General features: G+C 41.8%; 1 protein-coding gene across 7 annotated transcripts in view; it reads left to right on the plus strand.

Annotated features, from left to right (window-relative positions):
- The first annotated feature begins 11651 nt into the window (after positions 1 to 11651).
- The window catches only part of ATP2B1 (ATPase plasma membrane Ca2+ transporting 1), a 135355-nt gene continuing 127978 nt past the window's right edge, over positions 11652 to 19028 (plus strand). For 6 of the 7 annotated variants that reach the window (XM_006067024.4, XM_006067025.4, XM_025284347.3 and 3 more), the window contains exon 1: positions 12448 to 12669. The gene's annotated coding sequence lies outside the window, so the exon portion shown is untranslated. Of the gene's footprint in view, positions 12048 to 12447; positions 12670 to 19028 lie in introns of those variants that run through there. The other variant, XM_025284346.3, reaches the window with a different exon arrangement.

Here is a 19028-nt window from a genome sequence, read left to right on the forward strand (position 1 = left end):
AAAGCAGAGATATTACCTTGCCAACAAACGTCCATCTAGTCAAGGCTATGGTTTTTCCAGTGGTCATGTATGGATGTGAGAGTTGGACTGTGAGGAAAGCTGAGTGCCGAGGAATTGATGCTTTTGAACTGTGGTGTTGAAGAAGACTCTTGAGAGTCCCTTGGACTGCAAGGAGATCCAACCAGTCCATCCTAAAGGAGACCAGTCCTGGGTGTTCATTAGAAGGACTGATGCTGAGGCTGAAACTCCAATACTTTGGCCACATCATGTGAAGAGTTGACTCATTGGAAAAGACCCTGATGCTGGGAGGGATTGGGGGCAGGAGAAAAAGGGGACAACAGAGGATGAGATGGCTGGATGGCATCTCTGACTCGATGCACATGAGTTTGGGGGAACTCTGGGAGTTGGTGATGAACAGGGAGGCCTGGCGTGCTGTGATTCATGGGGTCGCAGAGAGTCAGACACGACTGATGGGCTGAACTGAACTGAACTGAACTGAACTGATTATGACTAAGGGGCTTCCCAGGTGGCATTAGTGGTAAAGAACCCACCTGCCAATCAGGATACATAGGAGACTCAGGCTGGATCCCTGGGTCGGGAAGATCCCTTGGAGAAGGGCACAGCAACCCCTGCAGTATTCTTGCCCAGAGAATCCCACGGACAGGGCAGCTTTGCCGGCTACAGTCCTTAGGGTTGCAAAGAGTCCGACACGACTGAAGCGACTTGGCATGCATGTACATGTCTTAGCTTAAAAAGTTAAGACTGCTGAAAACTCTACCATGCTAATAATTAGCTCTGAAAGACCAATCCTTACAAAAGTCTTTCATTTCTACTTAGAATTATTTAGGAAGGTGTTTGCAGGATCTAGAAAGCAAATCAAATATTTAACCAAAATATGGCGTGAGTGTGCACTCAGTTGCGTTGGACTCTTTGCGACCATCCGCCAGGCTCTTCTGTCCATGGGGATTCCCCAGCAAAAATACTGGAGTGGGTTGCTATGCCCTCCCCCAATGTATCTTCCCCACCCAGGGACTGAACCGGAGTCTCTTATTGGCAGGCGAGTTCTTTACCACTAGTGGAACCTGGGAGACTGGCGCCACCTTCTACATGGAAGAATAAGTCCCTATGGAGCAATGAGAAGAGATACGTGTACCTACTTTTCAAAAAAGGTCAACCTGTTAACAAAATCACCGTCAAACTTTCTGTGCCTTCCCAGTTTGAAAGTAGATATGGCACATGAATACCTGTGGTATTATTTTTCTATACTTAACTGTATTTTTTAAATTGTCAAAATGAAAACTAAAAATAACTTTGAAAAGCTATGCAGAAACTTTCTTTTGCCTTGCCCCACTGCTTGACTTAAATCCTTATCCATCTATTAAAGTTATAAATAAGAGTACGTACTGTATGTGAGGTTTATTTGTTTGTCAATATGAAGTGTCTACTGAGGCTTCTAGTGTATTTTTCAAAATGGTTTTTACCTCTTCCAATGTAAGTACTAAAACTATTTAACTCTTCAGAAGCTATTGTCCCTTTTTTTTTTTTTTTTTAACAGCACTGGAAGAAATGGAGGATAAGTGCTGCTCTCTCCATTTTGGATGAGTGGATGCAGTTGTAAATGCATCACTGTCTGGCTCTGTGTCTTTCTGAATCACTACATCAAGGTCCCTGAAATGGTAACATTTTATGGCCTACAAAAAGTTTCATCATTAACTACCTTCTTATCTTCTATCCTTACTCCCCACGTGTCATGCTCAGTCGTTCGGACGTGTCCAACTCTTTGAGGCCCCATGGACTGGCTCATGGAATTTTCCAAGCAAAAATACTGGCATGGGTTGTCATTTCTTCCTCCAGGGAATTTTCCTGACCAGGGATTGATCCCCGCATCTCCTGCATCAGCAGGCAGATTCTTTACCTCTTGAGTCACCTGGGAAGCCCTACGGCCCATGTATAATAACTTAAATAAGTACAGCTTTCAGAATTTATTGATAAAGTATAATTTTTGTTTACTATTTAGACTTCTAGAGATAAACTTTAAAGCCTAGTTACTAAGATTAATTAGGAGGGAAAGTATTATAATTTAAATTACTTTTGACTTACTTCTTCCAATTACTGATTTATGCTAAGTTGAGAATTGCTACATATTTTGGATATATATCTAACTGTTAGATTCTAGTGTATTTGTGGTTACCAATACGTCTTTTAGAATCTTAGAAACAATCATATAGAATATAAATTTATTTTTAAACATGCTCTCAAGGTATCTAAATCACTATTTTTGGATTGTAGTGTCAGGAGGCAATAGCCTGATTGTTTTGGTTAGAAATTCGTTGTGTGGTTTTTGCATCTATATGGAGGATCTGATAGGCTCCATCTATAATAAGCAGCTTATTCAGTATGTTAATTTTTTAAATGCTGCTCAAAAAAAGAGGCTGCCTTCTTCTGATAAACCCCAGACTTTAATAACATGTCCTCTGAATTAATTCTATAAATGCAGTACTAAAGTTCAGCACAGCGATCTAGGCTGTTTAATTAGCTCACAGCTGCACTGCTGGGATAACATTTCTTGTTGAAGAGTTAGCTTGGTTTTCATTTGGGCTCTGGTTCATAGTTCAGTGGTCATTTGAAGCATTCTTAAAGAATTGCTTGTATTTGCTTTTAAGGAAGACCATATACTCTCTTGCTTGATCATTACTCAGAAACACTTACTAGTAATCTTGTCATGATTACTTTATAGCTGTTGATTTGGCCTTAATATAATAAAGGGTGGCAATCTTCTAGACATAGAAGGAGCCTGTGGGATCAAAAAATTATCTGAGTTACTAGTTAACTAGTATGTAAGTCACACAGAGCCTAAATCTCAAGTGCTTTACTATTTCAAAATTCATTAAGCTTTTAAAATCTCCTTTTTAATGATGAATATTTGTTGTTCAGTCCCTCAATCGTGTCTAACTCTTTGTGACCCCATGGACTACTGCACACCAGGCTTCCCTGTCCTTCACCAACTTCCAGAGCTTGCTCAACCTCATGTCCATTGAGTTGGTGATGTCATCCAACCATCTTGTCCTCTGTCATCCCCTTCTCCTCCCACCTTCAATCTTTCCCAGAATCAGGGTCTTTTCTAAGAGTCAACTCTTCACATCAGGTGGCCAAAGTATTGGAGCTTCAACTTCAGCATCAGTCCTTCCAATGAATATTCAGGGTTGATTTCCTTTAGGATTGACTGGTTGGATTTCCTTTCAGTCCAAAAGACTCTCAAGAGTCTTCTCCAACACCACAGTTTGAGAGTATCAATTCTCCAGTGCTCAGCCTTCTTTATGGTCCAACTCTCACATCCATACATGACTACTGGTGATGAAGAATATAGATTATAAAATTGTAATAAAATCCCTTTTAAGCTGTATTCAATTTGACTGTATTTTCTACATTTCCCAGTGAATTGTATTGTTTGCACATATACTACAAAATATAAAGACAATATAAAATGTGGCAGATTAAATGGGAGTTGAATATAAATACATATTCATTTAATGTCTACTAGAAAACAACTACATGATTTAATTTTATACTTACAGCCACACTAGAAGACTGTCTCCATTTACACAGGGAAGAACCAAAGAATCAGAATAGTTAAGGCACTTGTTCAAAGTCACATAACTGGCAAATTTCAGAACTGGGATTTGAATCCAGGCCTGATTTCCATCAAAACTCAAGCTGTTTCTAAATGTCATACTGCCTCCTCATCAAACCCAAGTTTAAGATTCATCTTTCACATAATATTCAGTTTAATTCTCTTGGCATGAGTTTACACAATGTGTACTATACTGTCACATACTTAGGTATTTCTTTGGAATTATTTTTATTGTTACTTCATGACTTGTTGAGGCTACTGGATGCACATATTCCCTGGGTCCAGACACTATATGTTCTACTTCTTTTTATGCCTCCCAGCAAGAACTACTTTGGACAAATGATACAATCTTTTACACTGGTTTTATCTCTGATTACAGAGATATTTAGTTAAAATAGGACTACCTCAATGAAGAAGGCTGAGTGCCAAAGAATTGATGTTTTCGAATTGTGGTGCTGGAGAAGGCTCTTGAGAGTCCTTCCTTGGAAAGCAAGGAGATCCAACCAGTCAATCCTAAAGGAAATCAACCTTGAATCTTCATTGGAAGGACTGAGGCTGAAGCTGAAGCTCCAATACTTTGGCCACCTAATGCAAAGAGTCGACTCATTGGAAAAGACCCTGGTACTGGGAAAAATTGACAGGAGGAGAAGGGGGCATCAGAGAATGAGATGATTGGATGGCATCACCAACTTAATGGACATGAGTTTGAGCAAAGTCTGGGAGATAGTGAAGGAAAGGGAAGCCTAGCATGCTACAGTCCATGGTGTCACAAAGAGTCAGACATGACTTAGTGACTGAACAACCTCAAAAAACGTTCCCAGGAAGACAGAAGGCCATGTACGCATGCTTTATCAGTAGAATAATGATAGTTCAAAGAGAATTTAACACCCCAAACCAAAATGGTAAAATTTTCATCCTTGTTGGTAGATTATTTAGTGTTGAAGTATTGTTGTAGTCCTATAAATGAGGCACTATTACTTGGGGAAAATAATTTTGCTGTGATAAACTCTTTATTCAATGGTAAAGTGGCTTCATATAGCTTACACTGAAACAAGGAATGTAAGAAATATTTTAAAATTTAAATATAAAAAGTTAGGTGAATTATATAAGAAATGAAATGACAGTGACCAGACATACAACTCAATTCAGGGACTGTGTTATGATGGTAGCAGAACATTAAAAGGGGGCTAGAGTTTGGAACTGGGAAAGCCAGAGAGGCAGACAAAGTGAAAATCTTGACAAGACAAGGTAATCAGCCATCAGAGCATTTTTTTCAAGAAACAGGCATAAGTAAAATTCAAGATGAACCAGGGAGGTGGAAACTAAGCAATAAGCAAGCAGAAGTGAGTATAAATAGATGTGAGAAGTAAGTCTACTCACTGGGTCAGAAACTGGAGAGGCAAGCAGAAGATCATGAGGACACGGTCACTGGAGTTTAAAGAGCTACTGAAAAGAGTATTTACCAGCACGGTTACTGGCAGAGTGTGAGAACCCGGAAGCCATAGATTCCAAAGGAGAAAGGCAAAGCAAAGAGTCAGATCTTGGACTTCTAGGGGCTTCCCCAGTGGCTCAGATGGTAAAGAATCTGCCTGCAATGCGGGAGACCTGAGTTCGTTCCCTGTGTCGGGAAGATCCCCTGGAGAAGGAAAGGGCAACTCACTCCAGTATTCTTGCCTTGAGAATTCCACAGACAGAGGAGCCTGGCAGGCTACAGTCCATGGGGTCAAAAGAGTCGGACACAGTTGTGGTGACTAACACTTTCACTCACTGGACTTCTAGCCTGCAGAATTGTAAGAAAGTAAAGTACCTTAAGTCATCCATCCAGCATGTGGTGTGTTATTATGGCAGCCCTGGCTGACTAATACAGTCCAATTATCAATGCCCATGACCATCCCTACTGAGAACTGCACCAGACTCCCCTGAACTCTTAACAACTGTAACCACAATGGGAAACCCCATCTCTGAGTCATCAGGGAATATTGTGCAAACCTACATTGCTATAAAATTGTATGCTAAATTTGCCTGGGCCTTGGGTAACATTTTATCCTTTGCTCACCCTTCAGTTTCTTTCACCAGCCCATTCCAGTCCTTCCTTAACCTTATTCAGTTCTGGCTTATGACGGTAAACACCTATGACTGTATAATGAATATTAAGATGGCATTTGTGTGCCTGTGGCACCCCTCCTCTAAACTTCAAGTTTTACTTTTCTCACACTCTTTTCTTCTTGCCTTTTTCTTCTACATCAGAGAAAGAGATGCTGCTTTTTCTTTCCAAGGTGACTCCCCTCTGTTTTAGAACCTATCTTATTCTGATCTGCACACTCCCCAGCATTATCAGCTTTCCTCACCATCAAAACCACATATATCAACAAACTGACTTTCTCTGACCTGGTTTTTGATGATTGGTAAATTGGCTTTTTTTTTTTTTCAACATAGCTCACCCTTGAACACATGGGTTTGGGTTCACTTATACGTGGATTTTTTTTTTTTTTTTTTTTTTTGGTACATACATATACTATAGTACTGCTCCATTTGCAGTTGATTGGATCTGAGGATTCAGAACCTCTGGCACAGAAGGAGGGCTGACTCTAAAGTTGTAGGTGGATTTTCAACTTCTGGGAGTGTGGGTGCTCCTTAACAGCTGTGTTGTTCAAGGTTTAACTTTATTTCTACCTGGAAGAAAAAAAAAAGACCCTGAAAGGAGTTCCCTCAGGTCACCAGAATAAAAGAACAAGGCAGTGAATAAACATTTAGAATTCATCATTGGAGAGGTGATAGTTCATTTGTTTATTCATTTCAAACTAATTTTATTTTAATCACCTATTATGTGCCAGATCTTATTAAGCCTGGCATGTAATAAATGTTTAATAAAAGTTTCTTTGTATAAAAAGATAGATTAATTACTATGTCGATGCTAATGCCTCCTAAGAAGGTATTGTCCATGTTTTCCTTCCTTAGTAAGCTGGTAGGATAACTGTCAAGATCAACAAATGATTAATGAATAAATTAATGATTAACATTATCCTTACCCTCAAGGGTCTGAAGTCATGCAAATGGGTAAATTTTATGAAAGTTTGGATAGAAATGCTCAAGTAGAAGAACTTACTGTTGGAAACAGGGAAAGACAAATAAGAACTAATGAAAAACACAATAAGAGATTGTCATGACAAAGGGGGAAACAGAGACTGTGAGGTGCATCAAAGTCACCTAAAGGAACTGCCAAAAATGTAGATCCTGTAGGTCCTCTCCAAACAGTCTGAATCAGAAGCTCTGCCACTCCGGCTCCAGGAACCTGAACTGCTAAGTTCACACAGGTGATTCTGCCCTACATTCTAATATCTTGAGAAACAAAGGAGGAGTTTCAAAGGAAAGGTAGGCAATAAAGAAAAATTATATAAAACCATTGTGGTGCTGGAGAAGACTCTTGAGAGTCCCTTGGACAGCAAGGAGATCCAACCAGTCAATCCTAAAGGAAATCAACCCTGAATATTCATTGGAAAGACTGATGCTGAAGCTCTAATACTTTGGCCACCTGATGGGAAGAGACAACTCACTGAAAAAGACTCTAATGATGGGAATGATTGAGGGCAGGAGAAGGGGGCGGCAGAGGATGAGATGGTTGGATGACATCACCAACTCAATGGACGTGAGTTTGAGTAAACTCCGGGAGATAGTGAAGGACAAGGAAGACTGGTGTGCTGCAGTTTACCGGGGTCACAAAGAATCAGACACAATTTAGTGACTGAACAACAACAACAACAACAACAACATAAGCACTAAATAATCTGAAAAATGTAAAATGTACCACAGATCTGAGAAAATCCTTCTGATTTTCCTATTTTTAGCATAAAAAGATACTGAAGTAAACACAGATCAGGGAGGGTGGAGCAGAAAGCTGTGAGTCTGGACCCTTGATGTCTGTGTTCAACAGCTAAATCAATCATATTATCACCTACCCCTGAACTTTTAGTGTGAGAATAAGTCCCTACTTATTAATTAAATAAAAATGTTTTTTCTTGTTTATAGCACATTCACTTTGTAATAAGGGATAAAGACTACATGCTTACTAATAATAATGACAACATTTATTGAGCATTTAGTACACACCAAATATTCTAAGAGCTGTACATAAACAACTCACCAAACGTCACAACAAGCCTAGATGCACCGTAACTCACCATTACTAATGGAAAAATAAATGAGTTACTCAAGGTGAAATATAACAAAGGTAGAAATCTGTTTCATAGATAATAAAGTGTTAGTCGATCAGTTGTGTCCAACTCTTTGTTACCCATGGACTGTAGCCCACCAGGCTCCTCTGTCCATGAAATTCTCCAAGCAAGAATTACTGGAGTGGGTTGCCATTTACTTCTCCAGGGGATCTTGCCAACCCAGAGATTGAACCTGGGTCTCCTGTATTGCAGGCAGATTCTTTACTACCTGAGCCAGCAGGGAAGCCCATAGATAATACAAGGATAGGAAAATGGACATGGTAAACCTGTTTATTCTCAGTACATTTCCTGGCATTTCTATTGCCCATCTTATTTTGCATTAATTTGAATCTGCTAGACATTTTGTGGCACAAATCAGGTCCAAATCCTCCTGTAGGAAGTCTTCCTCAACATTTAAGTAAGAGCTCCTCCCTCTTTTTTTTGATTCTGTGGAATTTAGATTTAGTGCCATAACCCATGACCTAGATATTACATATGGGGTAGAAAAAAAAAAAAAGCCTTATACCTTGAAGAGTACAGGATGTTAAATAATTCCATCAAATTTTGACATCTAACTGTTCACATTTTTCATCTATAAAAATTTTCCATTCTGTGACTTGAAAATTCTTATTCTAGGGTTACCTGTAATCATCCATGATTTAATTCAGAACTAATAGATAACAGTTCTCTGTTGTTTTCGGCTAAGTAATGTTTCTCTTCATATCTCTCTCTGGTAATTCAGGTTAATGGAAATTTGAGAACACACACAACTACTTTCTATGAAGCATTGAATATTTTTCCTCTCCTGCCTCCGTACACCTGTCAGCTTTCTTTAACAGTCTGTGGTGATTAGAAGTGACACATTCACACATGTATAAATGTGTATTTTGGGAAATGATATGGTTTTAAAAACATGCTGCTGTTGGTATGTCTTTATTTTGTCCCCTTGCTAGATGCATGTGACAGAATTTTCAAGGGAATAAAGATTCAAATGCTTCCATTTACACTTAATTACATTGAGGGTTTTAGAAAATTCTCTCCACGAGTTATACAAGATTAGTTCATACTGAGTTGGTCAACCTATCAGAAAAGATGTCAATAGTTTAGATTTATGCCACTAAATGGAACATTTGGAAAAAACTCTGATGCTGGGAAAGATTGAAAGCAGAAGAGGGTGACACAGGATGAGATGGTTGGATGGCATCACCAGTTCAATGAACATGAACTTGGGCAAACCCTGAGAGATGGTGAGGGACACGGAAGCCTGGCGTGCTGCAATCCATGGGGTCGCCAAGAGTCGGACACGACTTGGCGACTGAACAACAAAATGGAACATACTTTTAACAGTTTGCAAAATACATCATTTTGAATACACAGTCTGTCTTCAAACAATGTTAACATTTCCAATGGTAACTTGCCATAGGATTTAAATATCTTTATATACTGTTTTCACTGTAACTAAAAAAGATATTTAAATTGTATTCAAATAATTTTGCAAAATTAAGTATTTCAACAATAAATTGTATCATTATATTGTTCTTATGTGGTGATATATCTCCGGATCAATTAAACCCATAAAATAAGTGAAGTATAAGATTAAAAGGATATGATTATATCAAACACAGTGGCATCTTGTAAGTAGCTCCATTTTTTACATAAATGCTATTTAAGCAGACCAAAACTCTTGATTTTTAACAATGAAAAATATGCCATTAAGAAGGTTTCATTGCTAAACTTTTGGGAGAAAAAGATGAATTTCCTAATTTAATGTGTACAATTATTTATATATTGCTTTCTACTTGAATGAAAATATAAAAACCAAATAACAGTATAATCATCTTAACTATGACAGTAAAAATATACTATTGCATGTAACTCACATGTCATTAAAATGCATATAAATATGTTCTGGGATAAGGAAATCCTATGGACAGAGGAGCCTGACAGGTTACAGCCCATGGGGTCACAAGAGTCGGACAGGACTTAGCGGCTAAGCCACCAGCCATATATGTATATGAGCCCCATACATGAAAACGCTATTGAAATCATGTTCTAAGGTGAAAATGTTGAGTAACTTTTCACAACCACACACTTTAACAGCATATATTTTATTATCTGCGACTGCAACAAACCCACAAAGTGAACAGATCCTAATTTAATCTATTACCCATATTTCTAGTGCACTATAGTAATGAATCATATATTACTTTAATGTCAAATTCTTGATTAAAGTAGAATACATAATTCAATTTTCTATTGGAGGAAAAGTTGGACAAAAGCCAGTGGTTCTTAAATGTCTCTAAGCTGTTTAGAAAAGTTAATCTGTTCTTCTGTTAAGAAGTTTAGAAATAGTGTCAGGAATGGCTGTTGTACCCACCACCAATTTTTAACAGTGATTAAAGACTGAGAGAAAAAAAAAAGTATCATCATGCCCAGTGCTTATTTTGCATGTCTAGGGCACAGCTCAAAATGTTGGCACTGTTTGACCTGGAAAGATACGTACATTGATAAAATTTTTTCAACAAGGTTAACTTGGGTTTTTTTTTTAAACTTTGCACATATTTAGTTTTTAATCCTTAAAAAATATTTTAAACACTATCAGAGTGAACAAATAGAATAAACTCCTTCGTATCACCTATTTGTTTTTCAGGAAGACGTTACAGACATTACTTTTTCCAGCCCTGGAGTGAGTAGAAAGGAGACTCTGATGAACTTATCTTTCTGCTCTAAGTGGCATTGAAAATAACACTGACATGGTCTCTAAAGCAGCGGCGACAGGTCAGAGGTGATGAGACGAAGACGGAGCAGGATGTCCTAGGTAAGGTACAAGTCTTTACACGTGTGTATGTGTTGTGTAGGAAAGAAAAACCGTTTTATTCTTAAAGAGGTCACTACGGTGATTTTTTATTAACTTGCAAAATCTCTTGAAGGTTGGCGAAAAACATGTTACCTTTCAGCATCTCAATTATCGCAAGTTACCCCGTGTATCACCCCTCGGCCCCCCCCCCCCCCCCCACCGCCCGCGCACCCCCCCAACCCCCGCCCCGCGGCAAAGAAGAGTGCTGGGTCGAGATGCTACAAGTGAACTAAAAGAGCCAACAGCTTGGCATAGGTAGAAAAAGCAAACACCAAACAAAAACGCGGGGATTCTGAGCGCAGACCATCACGGGCCTGTGTGCACCCGCCAAACAACTGGGTTAACCCTTTGGGCGCTGCAGCGGGGATCCCCGGAGTCTACGGGCCCGACCTGCAGGAACAGAGATGGGGCGCCCCGAGCCTGTGCGGGGTACGGGCTATCGTTCCACAAGAAGGGACCGAGTTGGGTGGCACTTTTGTCGTCCGGCGCGTGAGTCACGGCCCAAGACAGGCACTGAGTCCAGTACTGAATGGAGCAGAGAAGCGGCGAGGAAGCCGCTCTAATGTCCGCGGACGCGGGGGTCAACGTAAACCTGTCTTCGCTAGGAGGGCTCACCCTAGCACACCCGCCCGCCCGCCTGGCTCCCGGGGTCGGAGGGGCGCAGGCCCTGGGGTGGCCCCAAGGTGAAGGGTGACCAAGTCAGCCTGCGGCAGTCATCGCTTTCCCAGCGTCCACAGTCGAGGGAGCCGCCCGGAGCCGCGCTGAAACAGCGGCTGTGACTGACGGAGTCACCGCCCCCCGCGTCCGAGCCACCCCCTCTTCCCCCCACTGTCCCCCGTGCCCCCCCTGCCCCGATACGTCATGGAAACACGGACGTCAGAGCCTCTCAGCCAATCGCTGACAGCGACTGGAGGAAAGGGGCGAGCAGGAGGGGGCGGGGGCAGCGGCCGGTCGGGGCGCTCAGCGGAGGAAGAGGGAGAGGGCGCGCAGAGGCGCGAGTCCCCCGCCCCTCACTCCGGCCACCCTTTCCCCGCCGCGCGGCAAGTTCTAATCGCCGGGCGCGTGCTCGTCAGCCGGGAACGCGCTCGCCGGGTCCTCCCCTTAAACGCCCTCTCCGCGACGCTCGACTCCCAGTCTCCGTCCGAGTCGCGCTTCCTCCCGCGCGCGCGCCTGCCCGCCCCCAGGCTCCCCGCGGGCCGCGTCACGTGACCGCGCCTAGCCAAGGCGGCAGCGGCGGCGGCTCGAGCTTCGGCGGCGGCGGCGGCAGTGGCAGCGGCAGCAGCTGCGCCGCCAGCGTGGAGCGGGAGGCAAGAGGGTGTGGAGAGAAGGGAGCGCCAGACTGGAACGGGTGAGCGTCCTCCTCCCCTTGCCTCCCCCGGCAATCCTGCGGGCCACCCGGTGCAAACGGGGCCCCTGCCTGAAGCTTCGCGCAGCCCCCCTCGTGCTCGGTGGTCGGCTCTCCGGGGGCTGCGGGTCCCGCCCCGAGCGGGTCGGGCTGCGCTGTTCGCCGAGAGGGCTGTACCCCCGCCCGCCGCTGCCTTTGCGGACGGCGGCGTGAGGCCGGCGGAGCTGCCCGTGCTGAGCGCGGCGCGCCCTATGTGCGGCTCTGCGGAGCCCGGGAGGCGGGTCCTGCGGGGACGCGGGCGGCCACTCGGCGGCTGCCGGGCTCTGGGCGGGGGCCGGCCCGGGCGCCGCCTCCTCCTCCGCCGCTGCCGCCTCCTCACAGTGCAGCGTGAGTAGGGAGCCCAGGCTGGTGGACGCCGAGCCTCTCGGCTGCGCGGTCACCTCATCCTCGAGGTGCAGCCAACCCTCCGCGTGGCTCCCCGAGTCCTCCGAGCCGCCTGCGGACGAGCCGAGGACCGAGCCCTCGATCTCCGCGCTTCCCGCAGCTCCCACCGTTCTCTCCCCCGACCCTCCTGCATCCTCCCCTTTCTTTCCCCTTCGGAAAATGGTTCCTGCTGCCGGGCGAGGTGAGTCGCGGCCGCCGCCCGCCAGCGGCGGGGGCGGCTGGGCAGGTCACCTGCGGGGGAGGCCGGGCGGAACGCGGAGGTCCGGGCGTCGCGGCGGGGATCCTGACAGCTGGGTGCTCCGCGGACAGCGGCGATTCGGGAGAAGTTGGCGGGGGCGGTCCGCGGGGCCCCTCGCAGGTGGTCTCTCGCTGCGCCCGCCCCGGCAGATCGTAAAGGTGAGCGGGTTCCTCCGCGTGCGCCTCAGCGCCGTGTCCGACTGGGTGTCCCCGCCTAGGGCTCGAGGGACGGGGCTTGGTGGGACTTCGCGTCTACACCCGCAGCTTTTTGTGGCTTCTCCGAGCCTCCTCGGCCGCGCCGTAGCCCATCCTGCGGCCGGCCGCCCCCGCCCCGGCGCCTGGTGACCTTGAGGGCAGCGGTGCCCGGCAGTCTTTCCCCGCGCCCCGGGAGGGTCACCCCTCTCATCCCTGGCTTCGGCCCCACTGGCGCTCCGCGGGCGGAGAGCGGACCCCCGACTAGGGCTAGCTAATTGATGTGTGTCACACCGGACGATGATTCCCCGGGAGTTGGAGAACCGCCTTGCTTTTTTCCCTGCGCCTCCAGTCTGGCCCCCCAGGATATTCATGGTTGCTTTCGTCCGATTCGCGTTCTTAGACTTAGTTTAAAAGAAAGAAAAAAAAATCTTGTTTTCTCCACTCTTTTTGGAAGGGTCGGTAGGAACCGCATTCGCGGGGGTGGGGGGGGGGGTGTGCTCCCTAGATTCCATCCTGTAGGCGAATCCTCTGGCTAGGCTAGTTAGCGACCCCTGGTTCTGCGCCGCGGTCCCTGGCCAGGTTGGTGTCTGTGCGCATTTCATTCACCAGTTTTCTGGCACCTGGCAGATGCCAGGAGTGCGTCTCGGGACTGGCAACGCCGGGAGTGCCCGAATCCTGTGCGGTGCAGTGGTGCCGGGGCGGGCCAGAGGTGCCAGGGGGGTCTTTCAACCAGCGGAAGCCTTGATCCTCCTCTGCAGGCGTAATTGTGCCCTTCCTGGGGTGGGAGCGCAGCAGACAGCCACCTCGGGCCGCTGTTCACGCTACTTTTCTGGGTTTATTAATAATCTAATGGCCCCTGTTGGTATCGATTGCTGTTCGTGATAAATTAGTTCTATGGATTTTTCTTCCTCGGAGTGTAGGTATATGCATCTATTTGGACTGTCTTCTTTTCAACATGGAAGGCTTTGTTGTGTTTAACCTCCCCCACCTGAGGACAGTCTTATTTTAAAATAAAGCTCTTGTTCAGCGTGGGTGTATTTTATAATAAGAAGTACTTGTGAGGCTCTGCTTTGTATGAGGCTCTCCTCGGGCAGAGGGTGTGTAACCCTTTGGATAGTGGCCCACGTGAGTGAATGAGGGGCCTTCACCGCTCGCCCTGCTGCCAGCCTTCTTCCCCAGACTCCCTGCCCTTGTGTGTGGCAGAGGCGGATTGAGGGGAATTAAAGGGATTGGAGGAGAATCTGCTTTTTATACTTGAGCGTTTCATTTGGTCTCCCTGCTCCTCCCCCCCTTTTTTTCTTTTTTTGTCCTGGTGAGTTCAGATTTGAAGTAAATAGAAACATGTTCCTTAAAGGGAGCCTTTGAGAACTTGTATATGAAATAGGCTTATTTAGCCATGATTTCAGGGGGACGTTTTAGTTTCTACCTTGCTTTGCATGAGACAGTTAAATTGCTGTAATTAAGGGTGGATCTCTGTCCTGATTTTGGCTTGGGTGTAACTGCAAAGATCTTTGAAAAGTAACAGTTATTTCCTACCATACAGTCTGCAAAAGTGAGTCACAATCGGGTGAGTTGAGGACAGAGCGCCACCTTTAATTTTAAGATTTCGGCATATTCTTTTATTAAAATGGTGAATATTCAGATTACGCCTTCTTGACTTTTGTTGGAGTTGTTGTCATTACGAGCATCCCCATTTAGATGTGTAAGATGAAACTGTCTTCATTTTTTTGTATTTTGTAATTCTTCACTCCTTTAAGGGGGTTTCTGCAATTGTATGGGAAATCATGGTTTTTTCATTGAAGCCTGGTATTTAATGTAGAACTCTGAGATGAGATGAGAAACTAGATTTGATTTGTGCTTATAAAATAACAGGGACAATAATAGTTTGGATCTGTTTAGGAAAAGAAGGAAAGTAACAGTTTCATTGTAAATAGATATTTAAAACTAGGTGCCACAAATAAGGGTACTCACTAGCATGACAGTGGTTTTATAAATTTTTTTTAGCTTCTGTGCTATTAACAAATACTAAAGTAAATATGCAAAATTATTAACCTTGTTTGAATAAGGTGTAGTAATTCTTTTTTGTTTTTCATCTTCCAACAGCTTGCTTTTTATGGTTTTCGAGTTTTCCAATTACTTGTTTTTAGATAATGCAAACAAGGACTTCAGCAGGCGTACTTAACACTCAAAGTTATTGAAGACCTTATTGGGAAGGGTGGTTTCTGTGTGTGCCTTTTCTCACATGTAGCTCATATAAAAATAAATGGAGTTTTTAATGCTTAGGAAACAAATGCTCTAGTGACAGCTGAATGGATGGGATTTCCTTCCCCACCACTTGCTCCTTCCTGTCTCCCTCCCTCACAAATCAAAAACTTAAGGTACACTGTCTGTTCAGACACGGATACCTTCTGATGATTGTGACTGCAGACGTAACAGAAAAAAGAATTAGCTTTCAAGTAATGAATGAATAAATGTGTGAATATTACTAAATATAGTTTTAATCGCAAGCCACAAGGTTGTCAGCATTCCTATCTGCATTTAATTTTTAATTCAACACTTTGAGCAGTTTCTTCATAGACTACTGTAAAGCATATGTTATTGAGCCCCAGATAGTTTTATTAAGGTAAAAAAATCTGCTTGAGGTGAAAAGTAGTTTATGCTTGTAAGTCTGTGGAATATGGCCCCAGGTTAAAGGACATCATTTGAGCAATTAGGTTGATGTATGTAGAGTAATTATACAGTGTTACTCATATCTTGATAGAATCCTGATTTGGGGGTTAAATATACCGATTTCTTTTGTCTGACAGATACGTTAACTTCATTTTGGGTGCAGCGTTCTCTTACCATGTGAGCTGAATTGTATTGGTTCACAGGTTTTAAGAGGAATGGCCAGTTACAATTATTGGTGGTCTTTTGCAATACTAACCCAAAAGTATGTGAGACTCCTCTTTTTCTTTATGTTTTTACACATATATGCAGTTGAAACTGGTCATTTTCACTTTTTAATTATGAAATTTTGTAATGAATGAGCAAAAAATTAAAGGAGTAAGATCAGGATGCAGAAACTTAAGAATTAAGTTTTTGCACCTTGGTAAGAGTATTTACTTGCCCCATTGTGGGGAATATTTTTTAATAGGTGTCATGATATGTAGAAGGGTACTGTGAGAGTAGCTTATTTTGGAATATATAGAATCTGAGGTAACATGGAAGGAAAATGATACAATACATACGGGAATAATTTTCAAAGAAAAACTTAAAGATTTTTTAGTCTTTATAAATATTTTATACACACACATACACAGTTTTATTGTTAAATTTTTTATTATGGAAATTGTCCAGAATGTGAAAGTAGAATAATATACTTACTGTCCAGTTTTGACAGTTATCAATTCATGGCACATCTAATTTCATTTCTATTTTTAAACAAGAAATAGATCTATTATAAGTGGGGACATAAGACAGATGACTGAATTAAATTCTTATGTTTTTTAATTTATAATTTCTAGGATATATACAATAATGTCCAATATGTAATTGAATCTAAAAGGTCAGTTTTTATGTTCCTTGTTTCTGTAATAGTCTTTTATAGCAGGCACCTAAAGATAGTGTCTCTCAAATTTCACTCCTAATGATAATGCCTTTGAGTTATAAAATGCTTTACAGTATTTTGGAATATATTACATACTATCTCCTCTGATTCTCACAGTCAGTAATTCTGTGAAATGAGCTAAGTAGATAGCTGTACTTTTCTTGTTTTTTAGATAGGTAAAATGATTTCTCTAGGCCCTAAGGTCTTATAATACAGTCAGCAGCTAGATTAACTAGAACTGGACTCTAGGTGGCTTCTAGTTTTTGCTTCATTGCTCTTTCCATTATAAATGTTTATGTAAGTTTGTGAAAGTTATATAAGTTTATGAAAATCAGTTTCCGACCAGAGTAAATTTAATAGTGGAATATAAACAGATTTGTTTGGGTTTAACTTTATAAATTTAATCTTTACTTGTGTTTGGTATAATGTAAGTAAGCAGTTCATACCCTGATTTGCTTAACAGCTGAGTAAATGAATTTGACCATGTTTGAAGTACTATATTTTTAATATTGTGGATTGGATTATTTTTAAGTTAGGAATTTTGTTTTCAAAGACCTGTTAGTCCTTGAAATGATCAGGGTTGTCTTAAATCATGAGTTAAAACTAAAAGAGGCCTATACTGAAAATTTCTTTCAATTACTGCTGTAAATTTTTTCATGCTTTTTTTTTTCTGTCACCGCATGTTTTTTTACCTAAAGCTTTTTGAAATATTAACTTGGTACGTAACGAAGTTTGGTTTTAAAAGGTCCCAAATGAAGAGATTTTCGTTCTGGAAATCCAAAACCTTGTTGGAAATCTCACAAGAAAGGTGGTGGTTCTCTAAAATGTGTGCAAGAGGATCACCTGGGAGAGTTATTGAAAGTGCAGATTCCCTGGCATTGCCCCTGCAGATCTGATTCAGCAGATCTGAGTGGGGCCCAGCAGTCAGCATTTTGAGAAACACTGACGTTGAATTTACATCTAGGTTAAAATTATATTGCATAGTAGAGATGCCTTTATAACTTAGAAGGGTGTTATTGATTTATTTGACTTTGAACATCGGGCTTTCAAGTAGTTTTGACTATTGTAGCCAAGTTTGATTTGTGGGCTTGGTGGGTTTTGTGATAATTGTAAGGTGGGTTTTGTGATAATTGTAAAACCGGTAAATTGAAAATATTTGTGATATCTGTGTGCCTTGTCTTCTTTCAGAAGATCCATCGGTAGTTATTAAGTTACTTACTAAGCACTGTAAAAGCCCCAAGTGGAGAATGTTCTTCTCTTTGTTTTCATGCCCCAGTGTCTGCCATTTCCAAATGAGTTGAAAATGGGGGCCTATTTATGTAAAAATACTGAATGCTATGTCACTACAGTACTGTATATTTATGCTTTAGTCTAGCTCTGATTTTATGTTGAATGGAACATTTATATCAAATGTTCCTTCAAACTAAAAGGACATAAATTGGTGGATAAGTAGTGGTCCTTATTAATATCAGTTAACAAGTAGCTGTTCCTTCAGAAATAGTGTTAGTCCTTTATGATCTTTCAAGAATATTAATGACTCAAGACTAAATAATAATTTACCATTCTGTGCATGAAAACAAAAGTTACTGCTGTTTTACTTAAATGTTAAATAACAATTTATGTAGTTCAGCAATCTGCTGTAAGATTCATTTTATATAACCTGATCTGACTTTTAAACTAATTTTGTCTAATACTATATATCCCCGTATGGATTACTATTGAAGACCAGATTTAAAATGCAATTATTTTTGCTTCATTTATGACACTATAGTAAATAGCCTGTATCTGTTTTTAAAATACATTTTATATTGAACTTAATTGCAAAGCAGGTCCATCTCAAGACTGTGCTGAATATTTTTTTGTTCATTTGTTCCAAAAACTTAAGCTTATTGGCTATGCTTTAGAATATATTTAGGAATCATGGGCTGTAATTAACTAATGATTGTGGAAATTTAAACTAATAAAGATTTCTGGCAGGGAGATCCAGAAAATGTAGGTAACCCTTTTAAAGCTATTTCTTTTATTCTTTTAAAGCAATTTTTATTAAATTTTTCCTAGGACTGTGTTAATTATTCTAAACATTCATATGCAGTTACCTCTTTGGTAAGAATATTATTTAGTATTTCTCAGTTGGGTAACTTTCAACAATATGGCATCTCAATATCTGGGATACCTGCTTTATATTAATATCTTTGTCACTTGGGCCTCTGAAGGAAAAAATGATGGTTTAGTGCTTGCTTACATTGTGAAATCTGAGATTATACTCGCACTGTAAACTGGTATGACTACTGTAAAGATCTGACAAATATAGGACTAAAAGTTGCGTGCTCTGAAAAGTAGATCTTAAAAAGGATTTCACTGTTCAAAAGATGCTTTTTAAATAACTTGATTATTAGCAATGTAGATTTATTGTTCATTGTATTAACTCAGTGAGTTAGTTTGCTCCCAGAAGGATCTTAAGCAGTCTTTTACTCTCAAAATTCTTAGATCTGCTGCTTTATGCTGCTTTAATCTACCTT

The sequence above is a fragment of the Bubalus bubalis genome, chromosome 4, assembly GCF_019923935.1.
Source record: "Bubalus bubalis isolate 160015118507 breed Murrah chromosome 4, NDDB_SH_1, whole genome shotgun sequence".
NCBI lineage: Eukaryota > Metazoa > Chordata > Mammalia > Artiodactyla > Bovidae > Bubalus > Bubalus bubalis.